A 20,109-nucleotide genomic window follows, 5' to 3' on the forward strand; every position below is an offset into this window, starting at 1 on the left:
GAGAAAATACATCTAACACATCTGAGTAAACATGTTTTTGTCCCTGTTTCCACAGCACACATTTCCAATATTCATAGCTGATGCTGCAAAGAAGTTAAACCTTCTTACTGTGTGGCAAAAGAGAGCTTATTTGAAGTGAAAATCTACGTCGAAAAAAGAGTGATTTGGGATGCAAGTAAGGCCGTGATGCGAGGCTTCCTAATACAACAGAACTCTTTAAAGAGAAAAAAACAAAATGAGAAAAAAGACAAGATTTTGGAAAAAATAAAAGGAGAAAAGAAATTGAGGTCTAAACCAAAGTCTCATGAGATTCTGAGAGAAATTAAGTTTTATCAGATGCAGTATATGGAATTAATGAACCAAGAGATAGAATGGAAAATTAAGCGAATGAGACAAAGGACATTTGAATCAGCAGATAAATGTGGGAAACTTCTCACATGGCAACTGAAGAAGAGACAAAAATTGAATACAGTTACAAGTCTGGAGGTGGATGGAAAGAATGTCATTAAACCAAATGAGATCAGAAATTCCTTTCAGAGTTATTTCAGAAGATTATATGCACAGGGGCCGGAAAACGAAGGAGATATAGAAGACTTTCTTAAGAAATATGGATTACAAAAAATCTCGCAACAAAGTATGCTGATTTTAAATGAGAAAATAACAGACCAAGAAATAGAGGGAGCCATTCAAAATATGCAACTAGGTAAATCTCCAGGACCAGATGGACTAACCTCCAGATACTACAAAGTGTTGAAGGAATGGTTAATACAGCCGCTGAAGGAGGTTTGTAACGAAATATTAGAGGGGGAAAAGGCACCTGAATCGTGGAAAGAAGCTTTCATTACACTTATACCAATGTCTGAAACTGAAAAAAATCAGATTAAGAACTACCGCCCTATATCATTACTGAATGTGGATTATAAAATATTTGCTGACATTTTAGCAAAAAGACTTAAGAGGGTGTTGGTGGAGGAGATTCATAAGGACCAGGCAGGCTTTCTCCCGGGAAGACATTTATCAGATAATGTAAGGAATATAATTAATATTATAGAAATGTTGACAGTAAATATTAATACAAAAGCAGTATTAATATTTGTGGACGCGGAGAAAGCATTTGACAATATTTCTTGGAACTTTATTAAGAAGAATCTCCATGGGATGGGGGTAGGTCAAAGGTTTGAAAACGGTATAGGTGCAATTTATTCTGAACAAAAGGCAAAGTTAATTGTAAATAATGTGGTTACTGATGAACTTCCTATAGAAAAAGGGACACGGCAGGGGTGCCCAATATCCCCATTACTTTTTATATCAGTTCTGGAGGTTTTATTAAACATGATTAGGGGGGACCAGCTGGTAAAAGGAATCCGGGTCGGAGCCAAACAATATAAACTGAAGGCATTCGCAGATGACCTAGTATTGACTTTACAAGAGCCAGACACTAGTACAAAAAGAGTTTTAGAACTTATTCAATTCTTTGGCCAGGTAGCAGGATTTAAGCTTAATAAACAAAAAACTAAAGTCTTGGAAAAAAATCTAACAGATGTTGAAAGGGAGAAATTCCAAAGCGAAACTGGGTTAATGGTGGCTAAGAAAGTGAAATATCTGGGGATCAATATGACATCCAAAAATGTGAATTTATTTAAAGACAATTATGACAAATGTTGGACAGAAGTAAAGAAAGATTTAGAAATATGTTCGAACCTGAAGCTTTCCTTGCTAGGTCGAATTGCTGTGATCAAAATGAATGTCTTGCCAAGAATGTTATTTTTGTTTCAGACATTACAGATTGTGGACAAACTAGACTGTTTCAAGAAGTGGCAGAAAGATATATCTAGATTTATCTGGCAGGGCAAAAAGCCCAGAATTAAATTCAAGATATTAACTGATGCAAAAGATAGAGGGGGGTTTGCCCTGCCGGATTTAAGACTGTACTATGAATCAGCAGCTTTCTGCTGGTTGAAGGATTGGCTACTTCTTGAGAACACTGACATTTTGGATTTGGAAGGGTTTGACAATAGGTTTGGTTGGCATGCTTATATATGGTATGACAAGGTTAAAGCTCATAAAGGTTTTAAAAATCATGTGGTTAGGAAAGCATTATTCAATGTTTGGATTCGATATAAGGACTTGTTGGAGAATAAAACTCCTAGGTGGTTATCACCAGTGGAGGCTAAGGAGGTGAAGAAACTCAATATGGAAGCTAAATGGCCAAAATATTCTGAAATTCTAGAACAAGAAAATGGTAAATTTAAATTAAAGAGCTTTGAGAAAATAAAGTCCAAGGTACGAGATTGGCTCCATTATTATCAAATAATGGAGACTTTTAAACAAGACAGGAAACTTGGCTTCCAGGTGGAGAGATCGAAACTAGAAACAGAATTGTTAGAACCCAATACTAAGAATTTATCAAGAATGTACAATTTGCTGCTGAAGTGGAACACAATAGATGAGACAGTCAAATCAGCTATGATTAAATGGGCACAGGACATTGGTCATGACATTATGTTTGCTGACTGGGAACAGTTATGGGCCACCGGTATTAAATTTACGGCATGTAATGCCTTAAGAGAAAATATTATGAAAATGATTTATAGGTGGTACATGACCCCAGTCAAGCTTGCTAAGATTTATCATTTGCCCAACAATAAATGCTGGAAATGTAATGAAACTGAAGGTACCTTTTTTCACCTTTGGTGGACCTGCCCAAAGATTAAGGCCTTCTGGGAAATGATTTATAATGAAATTAAGAAGGTACTTAAATGTACTTTTCATAAGAAACCAGAGGCATTTCTCTTGGGCATGGTTGGCCAACTGGTGTCAAGAAAGGACAAGATCTTCTTTTTGTATGCTACCACAGCAGCAAGGATACTTTTAGCAAAGTATTGGAAGATGCAAGAATTACCTACACTGGAAGAATGGCAGACGAAAGTGATCGACTTTATGGGACTGGCAGAAATGACCGGCAGAATCCGTGACCAAGAGAAAGAGACGGTGGAAGAAGATTGGAAGAAATTTAAAGTTTATCTTAAGAATTATTGTAAAATTGATGAATGCTAAAATGTCAGGGAAAGGAAGATGCAGAATTGCAGCGGAAATTATTTGATGAATCAAGATGAAATAGAGAATGAATAAGTCATATATATAATTGGACTAAGGGGTTGCTGAAAAACTGTAAAATAAGGATGCAGAGAGGGTGAGGTATGGGGAAGTCCGAGAAAGAAGGTTTATGAAATTGTGGATTTGAAATTATACATGTGTGTATGTTTTTGTTTGTTGGTGTTTTGCTTGTTTTGTTTGTTTTAAAACTGAAAATCAATAAAAAATTATAAATATATATATATATATATATATTTGAAGTGAAAATCTAGAATTCCCTGGAAATGGTGCAATGGTTTCAAGAAGTGCTGACTTTAAATTGAAGCCAGATGTGATCTTTAAAGACACTTTAAAGTACTTTAATTAAATTAGCAAATGGGAAACACATCAGAGCTAATGTTTCAGAAGTTATGAGCGCATATAGGATATTAGGTCAATCAGAAGGGCCATAATCACAAAGTTTGTAAGAAAAACATTACTGTTCATCCAAAATAGTGTGTGTGTGTGTGTGTGTGTGTGTGTGAGAGAGAGAGAGAGAGAGAGAGAGAGAGAGAGAGAGAGAGATATTAACGTCATTCTAGAAGCCAAAACACCACCTGTGATGTTCTGTGAAATTACATCTTACAAAATGAAGCTGTGGGTGCTACAAATTAAAGAGCAAGGAACTCCCCCCCCCAAAAAAAAATGGCTACCTGAGGAACATGTAAGGATGGAGATTCCCCCTCCTCACCATTCCATGTACTGGCACAAAATTTTACTTCAGCATTGGTTAGCATCCTTCTCTGTACCCAATGGCAGCAAGCTAGGTTAGTGGTTGGTTGTAAGACAGGTTCTGTGGCACACATAATTCCCCATCTCCCACAAAGGGGATGGAGCAGGGAGTTCTGGAAGAATGGCCAAAGAGACTGCAGCTGCTCACCCCCCCCCCCCAAAAAAGCCAACCTGAGGCAATATATGTCAACCTTAGGTGACTGCTTCACTGCCTTATGGCAGGGCCAACCTCACACAAGACTGGTGTGAGGAAGGAGATTTTTAATCATCTCCCCTCATCCTGTTTTCAGATAAAAAAGCCGCCATCTGCTTCACATCCTGCATAGGAAAAGATATGAGTTTCCTCAGGTTTTCCTTGAAGAGCAAAAACAGTTGAGGCGGGGGGCACACAGAGACACACACCTACATACAATTTTTAAAGGGGAAAAATGAGTGATGTCCCTTTCCTCTGCTTTAGCTTGAAGCTTGCCCTGGTATACTTTGTAAAACAAAATGAACAGAGACAAACCACACACAAGACTGCATCGCATTAGCGTGGCCCAGCAGTTGTTCATCACCTTTGCCATAAACAGCATCAATTTTAAGAAACTGACATCTAATTTTAGCCGCTACCACAGAAAACAAATGTCAATAGGATCAAATAATTAAGACTGAGAAAAAGCATGCTCCCCACACAAGGCTTTTCTTTTTCACTTGCTGTACCTTCCAATCATCTTACCATCAAATCCCATCATACATAAGAGATCACTCCGTACATTCCTTTTTAACTATAGCTTTTTCAGCTGTTTCCTTGGCTTCTGCCAAGGCTGAGCGACTGCCACACATATGCTGTCTTCCATATGCAATGACGAAAATAGCAACCAGAACATCTATGCAAGTAAAATAGAAGGACTAATAGTACAAGTATATAATTCTCCAAGGCTGAACCAGCAGCAATTCAGGAAGATCACACTCTCACAGGCTGCGTTCTGCAGGTTTAATTTCACCAGCTCATATTCCAACTAGGAAATTTGCAGGCATCAGGGGTACTTTGGCTGCTGTGGTTCACTTTAAAACAAGCTGAAACGGATGCAGCTCAATTCTCCTGTTGCCGAGGGGGCAACTGTCGGCATCAGGCAGGAAATCAAGCCCCAAGTGGTTGGGTTTCCAAGTTTGTGGAGAGGTGACCATCAGTCTGAAGGGGCCAAGAGGAGAACAACACTGTCCAGGACAAGCAAGGGTCAACTTCTCTAAGCAGCAGCCAAAGATCAGAAGCAGGAAGCGTAGTCCAGGGCATGCAGGCCAAATTCCTTTAGCAAGAATGTGGGAAGAATAGAAGAACAGGATCTTATATCGACAGGATCCTCTCACAGGGAAAATGTTGCTCAGCCTGAGGGCCAGGAGTCAGAACTGCTTTCAGGTTCGAGAGGGCAAACAGCACACGATTCCTCAAAACTACGCTACAACACCAGCATTAAAACGGTAGCTAGATTCAACTTCCTGTTGCTGCTCAGATCATGAGGCCAGGGTGAGGGAAGAATGGAGGGGGGGGCACCAAGGTCATTGGCCACCTCTGCTGGAGTCCAGGCAGATGCCCAAGGGTGCCTGGTAACCATCTTGGGTATAGAGAGACTGGTCCTTGGGGTGATGTCACTCTGTCAGGTGGCAGGGTTGGCACTTCAGCCAAGGTGGTACCATGGAAGAGCTCAGTCTCCAAAGCTTGAAGCAAATCCACAGTCACATGCTGGTGGCCCAGAAGGAAAGGCACTAAATCTTGATTGTTGGGGAACACAGTTTAATAACTCCCCCCCCACACACACATAAACGATCCTCAGGAATTACAGCAGTGCCGCTTCACACAGAAACAATGACAATGTTGGTGTGTGGTGGGCTTCTCTCAGGCAGGCATTCCATAGAGGGCCTGTTCTGTCAGTACTATCCTCTGGGCCTCCTTTGGAGGTGGCACACGGAAATGGGCCTAGTGTCAAAACCAGCACTTTGAAACGGGACTTTGAACAAATAAGATTATGTAAATGTTGCCTTTATCCACACATAAAAAGCAAATTTTTCATCTAACTCAGGGGTAGGCAACCTAAGGCCCAATCCCCTTCTAAATCCAGCCTGTGGATAGTCTGGGAATTAGCATGTTTTTACATGAGTAGAATATGTGCTTTTGTTTAAAATGCATCACTGGGTTATTTGTGGGGCATAGGAATTTGTTCATTTCCCCCCCCCCCAAAATATAGTCTGGCCCACCACATGGTCTGAGGGACAGTGGACCAGCCCACGGCTGAAAAAGGTTGCTGACCCCTGATCTAACTTGTGCCTCTGCAGGGTGAGATGCTGAAAAGATAGTGACCAGTAAACCCTGAGATGAATTCTAGCATTAAATCACACTCCTGGATCAAAAGCTGAATGGCTAGAAGAACAGCACTTTTTCAGATATATGCCTGACGTGTTTTCCTTTCTATGTTCATCTGTCCAACTCTGTCACCAAAATCAAGAACAGTTATTGTGAATGCCTATGATGCTCTCTACTTCGCAATGTGTTTCTATGAATTTATGCGTGTGCATTGTAAAATTGAACGTTCTCAAATGTAAGCCCTACTCTGATCAGCCACAGTACTAAAAATATCTCAGCTAGCACATTTCTAGACTGTCACCAGTAACCCCCCTCACCTGACAAAACCCAGGCCTCTGCAAGTTGAAGAAATTAAAAACATGCACTTAAATATATATTTAGCTGATTGTCTGCCACCTACTTAGCAAGCTTGCTTTAAAGTGTGTTTAAAAGAAAAAACTTGCTGAAAACACTCCTGTAGTAAGTTGCACCTCCCATCACAAACTTCTAGATTATCACCCCCCGATCCATGTTCATCTCCCTCACCTTCTAGAGAAGGGGTCGGCAAGGTTTATCTTGCCTGGGCCGGATCGGTCCTACAGGGATCCCTCCGTGGGCTGGATTGCCCCTGCGCGTGAGTGCGATTGCCTGCGATTTTTGACGTCTGTGTCTGTGCAGGTGTGATTTTTGGCATCTGTTGCATGCGCAGACGCAATTTCTGGCACAGCGGAAGCGAGTCCCTGCGCTGTGCTGCGCTGGTTTGTGTGTTCAGACTCATAAACCTCCCCCCTAAATAAATTCACACTTGACTCAAATTTTTGGTTTGGTTTTTGGCAGAATTTAGGCCACAACTTTATTGATTGCATCAAGTGACTGGTTGCATAGGCTCTGGTTAGACTAGCTCCCTGCCATGCAAGTAGCGCTGATCCAGGGCACCAGCATAGGTCAGCCAAGGGTGAACACCTGGATAAGCGGAAAGCCGGGAACAGGCTAACTCCACCACCCAAATGTCCCCCTGGACTCAGGCACGGGCACAACCCCCTCACAGGGGTTGACCAAACCATCGAGTCCCTGGATTCCTTTAACGGAATACCCTTCACATAGGGATGGCGAGAGCGTTCCCCCATCCCTATCACCTGAACCAGAACCTATCTGCAACCTTACAAGTTGTGACGATTTGCTACGCGGCAGGCAAAACCCAAATGGCAACAGTCAATCAGCCAAGTGGGAAAATTCCTGCCGTGCCCCTGTCCCAACAACAGATGACACACAACGGAATAGCAAGGTCAAATGCAACAAACCCTAAAAGTAGGGAGAGGTGGGCGGGTGATCCGAATGCACGCACCGAAAGAGGAAGCTCTGGGTCATGTGCATGGACATAAATAGGTCCCTCAAACCATTTGAACTGCGTCCCATTGGCCAAATTGTACCCAGCTTCGAGGGGCCTACCAATCAGGTGTTGTGGCTTACCAATTGTACCCAACCCACAACACAAGGTGTTAGTTGTCCAGGTCTCACCGCAATACGTGCCCTCTTTAAGGGAGGACACAATTTAGTGCAGCATGCAAGCGGGCGGCTCAGTTTGGGGGCAGCTCGTGGGCCGGTCAAACGACCTCCGTGGGCTGCTTCCGGTCCATGGGCCTTAGGTTGCTGACCCCTGTTCTAGAGAGTATTATTCTCCCCCCTCTCTCTCCCAATTGTCTTCCAAATCAATGTACAGGTGGAATGAGAAACTCAAATATTGGGGCAAATATCAGGAAAAGAAAGGGCTTAGAATGCTACAGAAGAATACTTAACCGCTAAACTGGAGTTTCACATCTTATGGGAAAGGGAGAGTAACTATGCACACCTGCCATATTATTATGTACTCTAACTCCACAAATGTGAGAATGTTTAGAGACAGGGAATGTGATTTATATGTTACTGAACTGCACCACTTCAGACTGCCTGTGGGAAATCCAACTTTTGAATGCCCTGGCATGTTGGGGCAAAGGAGGAAACAACTCTGCATGACTTGCAAACAAAAACTAGCATACTAGGGAGGGAGAAGGATATACCAGAACACATCTCCTTGCCATGCTGATTTTGGCATGTGGGCGGAAACATTTTATTCAAGGGAAATTTCTGAACCTTTCATTCCTCACTTGCAGTCTGAAGTGGTGCAGTTCAGCAGCGGAAACTGCACATGGGATAATCGATTATGTATAACAAACAGATAACTTTTGAGGGGTGTATCTCTGTGGTGGGACGCACAGTGGTGGTCCGGTGTTTAGTCTTGGGCATCTCCAGTTTAGGCTGGGAAGGACTCTGTCTGAAATCCTGTCAAGGGCATGTGGAGAAGAAGCCCTGGGGCTTTGTGGCCTTTTTGTGAAGGTTGGACAACAGAGAGAAAGCAAGCAAGTAAGCAAGCTAGATGGATAGCTCAGTCGGTAGACCATGAGACTTTTAATCTCAGGGATGTGTGTTCAAGCCCCACTTTGGGCAAAAGATTCCTGCATTGCAGTGCTTTGGACAAAATGAACTTTGTGGTCCTTTCCAGCTCTACTATTTTATGATTCAAAAACTGTTTCCTTTACTAACCAGATGGGTGGGATAGGAATGGCATCCCTTACTGGCTTTGATTTCCTTTAAGCCAGCATTCATAGTTCATGGCCAAAACATGTCAAAGTTAAAGATAAGTTTTAGCAGCAAGACAGCACAGCACTCTTTCCCTCTCTCTCTCTCTCTCTCTCTCTCTCTCTCTCTCTCACTCACTCACTTCACAATCTGTCCTTTTATTCCTCAGCAACAGCAATAACGATGCATCTACTTGGCACCTCCTGTCTAAACAACATGTTTTGAATTTTTTTACCACTCATTTTAAAGAGAAAATCAAAAGCAACTGTTAAGCTTGTCCTTCCTAGGCCTAAGGAACCATCAATTTTAGCCAATTTCAGCAAATGTGAGAGCAGTGATGATGGGCTGAAATGGATGACAATACTGGAAAAAGACAAGTCTTTTTGGGCAAGCTGCTTGGAACTATTGCTGGATCACAGATGCAGTAGTTATGTGAGAAATTGGCATCTTGGGGGATGAAAACCTGATGGGGTTAAAGCAAACATCTTATGGGTGAAGATGCTAAAGATAATGGCAATGGCATCTGAGCAACTGTGGAACCATAACATCATCAGAGAAAATAGAATTTTTATTATTTATTTATGGATCACCTTTTACTTTCCTCTCAAGGCGATTTACAAACATACAAAAAAGGCTATAATTATTTTTTAAATGCTACTGGAAACAGGCACCAAAAGATAGGTTTAAAAACAGTACCAATGCTGGGGCTAATACATTTTCATTCAGCTGGGAAAGTCTGTCAAAACAAAAATACCTTCAGTTATTTCAACAAAGTATGGATAGGCAGAGGTGCCATCTTTTTAAGAGGATTGACAAGGCCCATATGTGACGCCATGCAATGTCATGCGTGAGATGTCAATTGGTGCACCTTGGATAGGGAGTGCCTTCTGTATCTCAACAGAGAATGCAAGTAATGAAAGGGTTGTAAAGGAGAAAAAATGCTGGTTCTGTTCCCAGTTGGAATAAAGGATGTTCATTCAGAGATTCCTTTCATTGCTCTCTTCTGCCTTCTTCTTGCACTCTCACCCAGCTGAGGACACAATATCTGTGGCCTACTGCTCTGGCTTGGCAACCATTTATTCCAAAATTTTAGGGTATGTGTGTCTTGTTTTTGTCTGGTCACCTTGAAAGGGCAGACTCCAGCTACAAAGGCTGCATCTCTTGCTCGGGAAAGTGGAAGGTTTGATGCTGGCGTCAAGTTTTAGTTGTGGATATGCATTACTTTTGCTTCTTTCTGAGTGACATGGTGTGTTTACTGTTAGACCTTATTATGAATTACCAGTGGATTGTTTAATTATATGGTATATTAATTAATATGAGGTATTTTCATTGCTCTATTGTTCATGACTCATATTGCTACATTTTGTTATTGTTCTGAGTCGCCTTGAGCATGGTTTACAATGGAAAGGTGATACAAATAAATGAGCCAGATGTGTTAGAAAAAGTACAAATTAGTATATGGTGCAAAACTTAGAAATTATGTTTGATAGTTAGGTGGACTGCAGAGAGGCCAAATCTTTGGTTAGGATAGGAGCAAGCAGTACTAAACTCCGACTGATTGTTGCTAATCTTGCGCCATTCTTAATCCACATTATTATCTAAGCACTTCATTGCTACAGTACATTCCCCCCCCTTACATTGCTTTTCTTTTTTGCAAAGCTAATAATACTATGTGTGAATATTGTTCTCTGAAAAGCACTGTCTATCAACAATGATTGATTTGTTTCAGTTACAACCTTGAGTCTTTTATCGCTGGTTCTGCCTTGCTCCCTGACCCGCTGGGTTGCTAAAGCGCAAATGTGAACCTTGATTACATCACCAAATTAACACCAATTACAAGACACAGAGGATGAAAAGAATGCTGAGGAGAGAGTTATGGCTGGATAACAGAACAGCTTAAGGGGGTTGTGATAAGCCGCAGAAGTAGAATCAGCTCCAGAAATAACATCAGTTAACAGACTTCCATGCCAACTTGCGGCTGCTGAAGGCAGCTCCATACATTACAACTGCCAAGGGAAACATCGACATTTCATCAGTGTTTCCTGCACAGCAAATGTGTAACTACACAACCTTTGGAAAACATCTGAAGGCAGCCCTGTATCAGGAATTTTTTATTATGCTTTTGTATTTGTTGGAAGCCACCCAGCGTGGCTGGAGCAACCCAGTCAGATGGGTGATATATAAATAATAAAATTATTATTATTATTATTGTTGTTGTTGATGATGATGATGATGATGGCAACCCCTAGCCAGTAGCAGAGGCAAGCTTTCATGCACCCAGCACCTGTTCATGGTTCTAAGGCAGGAAAGACAACAGAAGTGCAGTTGATCATCTTTGTGGCCACAGACTGAACAGCGATTCAACCCCCCAGGAGGGCATGGAGAAACAGTAAGCATGCATGCTTCTGTTAGCCTTCACCAGTTCTAAGCTGTGTGTTTTGGTGGGCGAGTGTGTGAGCAAATATGCTTCAGTTTATTCTTGACAGCATGTTATGTTTCAAAGATGCAGCATGAAGACAAGGCTACCCAACAGGGGTGCCAACTTGAATAAAATATTGTGGGGATCCAGGTAAGCCCTGCCCCACATAACTGATCACATGATGCAGTGCACATGCACCATTTGAATGGGAATCAACTTTGTGGGGGCTCAGCCCCCTCAAATATTTTATTGTGGGAGCCAAAGCCCCCATAGCCTCTAGGAGTTGGCTTCTATGCTACCAAAAGATGTTTTGACCTCTGAACGGAGCCCATGTTGAATTTAGTAACACCTTTGCTTTGCTTCCAATACCTCTTTCCCCCCTTCTGCTGCTTCCTTTTTTTCATTTAAGGAATTTAATTGACAGCCTCTCTGCCTGAAGGCAACTGAGGCACGATGCAACATTAAAAACCAACAGTACAATTCGGGGAGGCAATAAAATTACAGAAGCCTAATAAAGCCTAATGTTACAATATAATTTTAAGAATAGCATCAGCAATACAGAAAATCTATACGGCAACAAAATGCAACAGGAAATGTTTCAACCAGCCAGCACTTCAACAAGTGTGTGTGCATAGTGGAGAGAGGAAATACACAATCCAATGCAGTAAGGTTCTCATATCAACCCTTTCCTGATCAAATTTCTCACTTGCAAATATGGTTGCTACAAGCAAGCATGATTTCTTTTCCTCTAAACCACCCACAGCCAGGCTAAGCAAACATAATTCAGAGTAAAAAATACTAAAATACTGCAAAGCATTATTTATAGCTCTCTGTTCACTAGTGCTGCAGTACTAAGACCTTCATTTCTATTTTGAATGCAGTAAGATCGTAGGAGAAGAAGCAGGATGTTTAGTTTCCACAACTGAAAAATGCAGCAGAGAAACAAAATCCCAAATCATGCAAAAATGACTACTTGTCCCTCTTTCTATTTTTATTTTTTAAAGCAGCCAAAAATAAAGTTTTGGTTACATGTAACTGAAATAATAGGAAATTTCATGTACAACAGAATTGTTTATACAGGCTAACCTTATGGTTATGCAGGTAAGTTTCTAAACCTATTTTGTTTGAAAGAAATTATAGTACAATCCTATGCAAGTCTGCTCAGACATAAAGCCTGTTGAGTTTACAGTAGATTGATCCAAGGTAAGCAAGAACAGGACTGCAACCTTAAGAGGTCTTTGTTAACAAATGTGGCACTCACAATACTGACGCTGAAAAAAGCTTCAAAAGCAAAGCAAATTGGGTTTTCCCTATAGCTGCCCAAAGTGAATCACCCATACCTTTCCCAATCAGATATTTGCAGGAAGAACAAATGATTTCCTTTGCAATAATGTCATCCGATGTCACTTTAGGCTCCTAAACAAGTGACAGGTGAAATAGGGTATACACAGTCCAACTCAGAAGAAGAAAGTTGGTGGTGGGGCAGGGAAGGGAGAAACCCTGAAGAAATGAATGCAAGCTGGTCAACAAAAGGATTCCTTATTCCTTCCAGGAGAAAGGCTTAAGAACAAGAGAGAATTGGACAGATTCTACTAACGATGAAGGCTACCTCCACTGTTGGAGGCAATATCCCTCTAAATACCAGCTGCTAGAAACTGCAGGAGGGAAGAGTGGTGTTGCACTTAGGTCCTCCTTGCGGGAACCCCATAAGCATCCAGTCGGCCACTGGGAGAGCAAGATATTGGACTAGATGGGGCCAGTGGCTCTTCTCACATTCTTATCTTCATTGTGCAGCTAAACGTCCTTATGCTAGTGGAATTGTTTAGATGTGTATCACCTCCTTTCACAATCTCACATTAGTGTGTGTATGTGTGTATTGTTGCCTGTATTTTTAAAATAAAAGTAAAATCCCACGGAACCAAGAGACCTGTGCAATCCCGCGTCCACATGTGGTTATGTTGTCTGAGTAACATAGCTCTGTGGGATATTATCACGGAGAAGCATCTTTAAGAAGCTCTAATTCTTCATCTAACCAGCCCTATCATGTTTGACCTCATTCACTCTTTATAACGAAACCTGCTGTGAGCAGGTTTATGCAATTTATTTTTCAATTTGTAATTAAGCTCCTACAGTCCCGGCAACAATTCAGTAATTATATTCAGACTAAGCAGAATGAATAAATCCCATTGCCATTTTTATTCTCTCTCTCTATTACAAATATCCATCCAATCTTCACTTACAAATCCAAGTAGCACATCTAATGTACCTAAGTTTTCAGTACGATGTGCAGTTTGGGTTGCTCAACCACAGAAAGATTACGTTTATGGGTCATGAAGATAGAGCATAGCTTTATAAAAGCGCATAAAATTAACAGTCTGGAGGACAAAGGAGAAAATATTTTCCATCTCAAAGTAGTAGATCTCAGGGTCATCAAATGACATTTGCAATAGGTTCACAACACAGAGAAGAAAACATTTTTTTCATGCACTGCATGACTATCTTCTGTAATTTATTGCTTTGCAACTAAAGAGGAATGTACAGATTGAATGACAATAGAAATATTAATGGATATTAGAATAAATAGGAACAATTTGTATCAGGGAGCAGCACATGATAAAAAGAAGTGATTTTCAGATGCTTGGGTTTTAGTTACCTTCCTGATAACCTGTCAGATCTTTCCATAGACCTCTGATTGGCTAGTGCAGAGCACTGACTGATAGACCAGATGGGCCTTTGCTCTTAGCCAACAAAGAAAATCTTACAGTATTTTGACTGGTTTTGGAACTATGCCAATTTATTTGCTTGAAAAGAAGGTAAAGGGGCTGGATTCAGTCCTATAAACCCTAAATAGGTCATGGGCGTGGTCCTTCTAGGCTGGCGTACAGCAGATCCAATAAACTGCAGATCCATCACACAATTCTGAATGCAGAGTTTTGTACCCCTCTTGGTAATAATCAAGCTGAGAGTCCAAGTATTATACCCATGAGTGGAAGTCAGGACAGACACCCCAGAGCATATTTTGTGTGGTGCAAAGGGAGGAAAACAAACTGAAGCCCTGTTCTACAAGTGCCATTCACAATGGATATGACCCCAGGGAAAGACATTACCTTGGGACTGGACTCAGACAAATTATGACTTATCATGATGGGAATGTTTTTTTTATTAACCATGGTTTAGCATTACCTCCCAACCCAAAGCTATGGTTAATCTTACCAATGGCTTGTTGTAACATAACCAATAGTTTGAATGTGTTTCAAATAAACCACAGCAAACTGGGGTTTGACATAACACTAAACCACCAAGAGGGAAAGGGCTCAGGTTACACAATGGCATAATGAAACAAAGAAATACTTCTTTCCAATATGCTTTGGTGCAAAAAAAAAAAAAAAATCTTTTTACTTTGTAACTGTGAGTAAGGTAAAGGGACCCCTGACCATTAGGTCCAGTCGTGGCCGACTCGGGTTGCAGCGCTCATCTCGCTTTACTGGCCGAGGGAGCCGGCGTACAGCTTCCGGGTCATGTGGCCAGCATGACTAAGCTGCTTCTGGGGCGAACCAGAGCAGTGCACGGAAACGCCGTTTACCTTCCCGCCAGAGCAGTACCTATTTATCTACTTGCACTTTGACGTGCTTTCGAACTGCTAAGTTGGCAGGAGCAGGGACTGAGCAACGGGAGCTCACCCCGTCGCAGGGATTCAAACCGCCGACCTTCTGATCGGCAAGTCCTAGGCTCTGTGGTTTAACCCACAGCGTCACCCGCGTCCCTTTGTAACTGTTACTTGGCACCAAAAAAATGCACTTCTGCTTTGGCTACTGTTTAAATGATTTCTAATGAATGAATTGGGGTGCCAGTGTCTGCTTTGGAGAATATGAAATGATTGAAGCAGAAACCAATGATTGAAGCAGAAACAGCATAAAGACTGTTGTCACTTTATGCTGAACACATGGAGGCCAGGAGAGTGAGGCCAGTAAATGTTTTGAGGTTGCTGGTAGGCTATGACACAGGTCCCCATCCCTATGCATTGTATATGAGAACATCATGCGATAAAGGGGTTCTATGATGTAAAGGATAAGCATGCCACGCTACTCTTCCTCGCACTAGGGGATTCAAAGTGTCAACTGCAAACAGGAAAGCAGGTGTAGACTACTTTGCAATTTGCTGGAGCATAAATCAGGCATGAAAAATATGGGTCACTGCTTTGAGCTGTAATATTTCCCCCTTCTCCATGAATCTTAATTAAGGTCTATATTTCATCCCCTTTGTGAAAGGCATCTTCCCCATGCAACAGAATATTCAAATTTCTGCAAATTCCCTGCAAAAAATCACTACGAAAATGGTCCACTGCCTGCAGGTCAAAACCAAACGAATGAGCCCTTTCTGTCCAACAAGAGCATCAGAATACAATTTTGTGGTTTGGGGAGAAAAGACAGGAAGTACCAGGAGGTTTTTGACTAAGCAGCTGAGACAAAGAATATCGCATATCCACCTAGCTCCTCTTTCACGCTCTATAAATCATGTCTGCTTACACTACAGATGCTGACAACTACCAAGAGGAGCTGCCAGAAATAGCTTACCTGCAGTTAGTAAAACAAAACAGAAGCTTCCAAACAAGTTTCCCCAATCAGTTTAATTAAGCTCAGCCCTGACATATGCAGCTACGTCTCGGGCAAGAGGGCCTGATGGATGGCACCGAAACATTTTACACAGCAAACATGTTTGCTATGTGTGCATTGCTGCTTTCCTCAGCAAACATGTGAAGTATGAATAACAAACAGATAGCTATCTTTAAGTTGTATATATGTCTATGGCAGTGTTTCTCAACTGGGGGGGGGGCGGGATATGGCCCCTTGGGACCCCCCAGCAGGGCCGGGTTTAGGTTTGATGAGGCCCTAAGCTACTGGTCCAGCTTTCCTTTGTCAACAACAAATTGTCACTGTTTTTTGTGCTGAATATATGCTATATTGTAATTTATGGACCTAATAGGTATCTAATGCCATTTGTACATGCTGCCATGCAACCAGTCCATGCATATTCCAAGGGTGCCACAGGTGAAATTATATAAGTTATATAATTATAAAAACTATAAATAAAACATGTTCTGTTTACAAACAAAATAGCTACCTTTCTACTAGTAGGACAGAGGAGGAAAGAAATAAGGTTGGAAGGGGGCCACGGTCAGAAAAAGGTTGAGAAACACTGGTCTATGGAAACCCTGATTGAGCAAGATTTCATGTGCACAGATGTTTAAAGATGTATTTGTGCCTGTTCATCATGCACACTGTCGATCAAAGGTTCTGAAACTTAATTGGTCTACCATCCCTTTTTCAGGAGAAAAAAAATTACTCAGCACTGCCCCCCCTCTCTGGAAATCTAGTATGACCAGAGTGAACTCAGTCCGCACTGTTCGAGGGGCAGGGCCAGTGCTGCAGCCTGCCTGCCATTGGCCGAATAGGCAGGCAAGCTGCAATCTACTTCCTGGGCCTGAAAGAAACCCTTCGCCTCCAGCACAACCGCTGGATCCAGGGGAGGCGTTATCACCATCCCACAAGGGCAGCCGACCTGGCAGTTAAGGGCCATTACAGAAGAAGAAGAAGAAGAAGAAGAAGAAGAAGAAGAAGAGGAAGAATAGTAGTAGTAGTAGTAACAACAAAATAAAAAAATTCCTTCCAGTAGCACCTTAAAGACCAACTAAGTTAGTTCTTGGTATGAGCTTTAAAGAACTAACTTATTTTGTTTTGACTATGGCAGACCAACACAGCTACCTATCTGTAAATAGTAGTAGTAGTAGTTTGGATTTGATATCCCGCTTTATCACACACCCCAGATTACGAGTCTACCACTCTTAACCACTACACCACACTGGCTCAATAGATGAAGCATGTACAAACAGTTTATCAAAAATTTCTTCTCTTCCTTCTTTATGCTTCCACTGCCCCCTTATTTTTATTTAATACCCCTCAATTGCACCCAAGATTACCACCACCACCCTGAATCTTTCCAGCGCCTCCAGGGGACGGACGGTATTACCCATTTTGGGAAACACTGCTTTAAATCCAGGGTTCCCAATAGGGTGATTGTAGACACCACAGCAATCACACACATACACACAATGCTTACAAAGCACACTGCCCCTTGAGTTATTTGGGTGGAGATTGTTAACTGAGGAGTTGGGATTGGGGTGCTGACTGGGGCTTTTTTCATCTGTTTTTAATTGTGGGGTTTTGGGGGTGTATATATTTTGCCTGTGTTTTCTTTCAGAAACAGGGAGCACCTAAACATCACCAGTTTTTCTTCTGTGAAACATGTATTTTATTGTGCTCATGACACTTTTTCAGATTCCCAATGTGCCTCTGGGCCCACAAAAACTTTATGTATATATAGCAAGATCACACCCTCCCTCTCATTCCAGGACAGCAAATAACAATTACAGTGGTACCTCAGGTTAAGTACTTAATTTGTTCTGGAGGTCCCTTCTTAACCTGACACTGTTCTTAACCTGAAGCACCACTTTAGTTAATGGGGCCTCCTGCTGCTGCCGCGCCACCAGAGGTAATATTCTTAACCCGAGGTAATATTTCTGGGTTAGCGGAGTCTGTAACCTGACGCGTATGTAACCTGAAGCGTATTTAACTCAAGGTACCACTGTACGGAGAGTGCTACTGAGCCCAGGTCCTGGTGGCCGGTATAAGAACAGGATTATGGAATAGACTCTTATATGTACGACTCTTATATGTGCAGAGAACATCTAGTGGCCTACCTATAGGTAAAGGTAAAGGGACCCCTGACCATTAGGTCTAGTCGCAGATGACTCTGGGATTGCGGGGCTCATCTCACTTTATTGGCCGAGGGAGCCGGCGTACAGCTTCCGGGTCATGTGGCCAGCATGACTAAGCTGCTTCTGGGGTGAACCAGAGCAGTGCACGGAAACGCCGTTTACCTTCCTGCCAGAGTGGTACCTATTTATCTACTTGCACTTTGTGCTTTCAAACTGCTAGGTTGGCAGGAGCAGGGACTGAGCAACGGGAGATCTGTCGCTGGGATTCGAACCACCGACCTTCTGATCGGTGAGCCCTAGGCTCTGTGGTTTAACCCACTGCGCCACCCGCATCCCAGTGGCCTAACTATACATTATGTTAATTGTGTGGCTCACTGCCATGTCAGGGATTTGAAAAACAAAACAACAAAATCCTAGGCACGGGCCAATCAGGAAGACTGCAGCATATTACACATTACATTCTCTGTATTTTACTTCATTTCTGTAAATCACTTCAGGGCATACACTGCTTGTGGGAAGCAATTAATAAATTTAATAAACTAAACTTCAGAGCTAAGGCTGAGAAAATGCCACCTTCGAAATTGATTGCTGTTTCTTTGCCACCGCGGCACAGAGTGCTATTTCCCCAGCAACACGTTCTGTGAGACTGAGCTTGCTGCTCAAGAAGCTACTTGCCTTTCTTTCCCCCCTAAAGACCGGTATGTTTTTCTAAGCATATTTACAGCTCTAAACCTATTTACCGCTCATGCTGAATGCATGCGTGGGTATCTCACCAAAGGTTTGCCTACAGAGGTTCACAAAACATTACCTACCAAGAGGAGTAGAAAAGCATGCAAGGAAGGGTGTTGGCATTTTCCAGCCAAGACCCACTTTTAACCTCACACCATGTGCCACTTTTGCTGGGGAACTGCTTCCTTGAAGGAATAGTACCCTGCCCAGAGCTCCGAGCCATCAGGCAATTAGGCTTGGGCCTACTGAAACAACGTTAATCAGCCTGTGGGAATTCCCTGTTCCTCCCTCCATTCAAAGCAGTGCTGAATAAACTGAATGCCTCTTGTGCAGATAGGTAATTTTACTGTAGACCCTGGACTTAATGCTCTTATGGAGATCTTACTTCCGCTGTGAGACAAACTTTTAGCATTTCTCTTTTTCTCCCTGCCCTCCACCATTTCATGCTTTTACAAATGCTTTTACATTCCTGCTATGTTAGAGCAAAACAACAACAAAAGCACACAATATGCCAACCCTAATGAAAGAAACACTTTGAGCATATGCAACTTTAAACTCACATCAATTATAGCATCATCACGGACACAGGAGGAAAACAGATTTGCTTCCGCTGTCCTGACTATAAACATGTTTAGGAATAAGCACCATTTTGTTATTCCAAAACTGTAAGGTAAAAGGTAAAGGACCTCTGACAATTAGGTCCAGTCGTGACCGACTCTGGGGTTGCGGCGCTCATCTCACTTTATTGGCCGAGGGAGCTGGCGTACAGCTTCCAGGTCATGTGGCCAGCATGACTAAGCCGCTTCTGGTGAACCAGAGCAGCGAACGGAAACGCCGTTTACCTTCCCGCCGGAGCGGTACCTATTTATCTACTTGCACTTTGACGTGCTTTCGAACTGCTAGGTTGGCAGGAGCAGGGACCGAGCAATGGGAGCTCACCCCGTCACGGGGATTCGAACTGCCGACCTTCTGATCGGCAAGTCCTAGGCTCTGTGGTTTAACCCACAGTGCCGCCCACATCCCTTAAGCATCAGAATAGCTTAATCTAAAACAAAACAAAAGAATAAAGTAGGAGAAGAAAAATCAAGTTTCAATTTTAAGTAGCAAGAGCTCGAAAAAGCTATTAAAAGGAATATATTAAAACAACAAAGTTAGTTCTTTGAGACAGAAGAAAATGCATTGATGCAGCCGTAATAAATCTTGTTCTCTGTCTATATGGATGATATATCTGTGTGCATTTGCGGGCAAGGTGATATATGAAAGAAACAGTGTTTAAGTTGACAGAGAGCAGCAGATTAACCTGACATTGAAGGAGCCAGGAACCGTCAGTCAGCTGTAATAGGACTCTGATATCATATTGACACAGACCTGGAATACACACAT

The 20,109-nt window shown here is 42.2% G+C and overlaps 1 protein-coding gene across 5 annotated transcripts in view; it reads right to left on the bottom strand.

Annotated features, from left to right (window-relative positions):
• The window catches only part of DOCK4 (dedicator of cytokinesis 4), a 270,878-nt gene that overhangs the window by 127,464 nt on the left and 123,305 nt on the right, over window positions 1–20,109 (bottom strand). The window lies entirely within an intron of this gene.

Source organism: Podarcis erhardii, assembly GCF_964252035.2.
Source record: "Podarcis erhardii genome assembly, chromosome: 10".
NCBI classification, from domain to species: domain Eukaryota; kingdom Metazoa; phylum Chordata; class Lepidosauria; order Squamata; family Lacertidae; genus Podarcis; species Podarcis erhardii.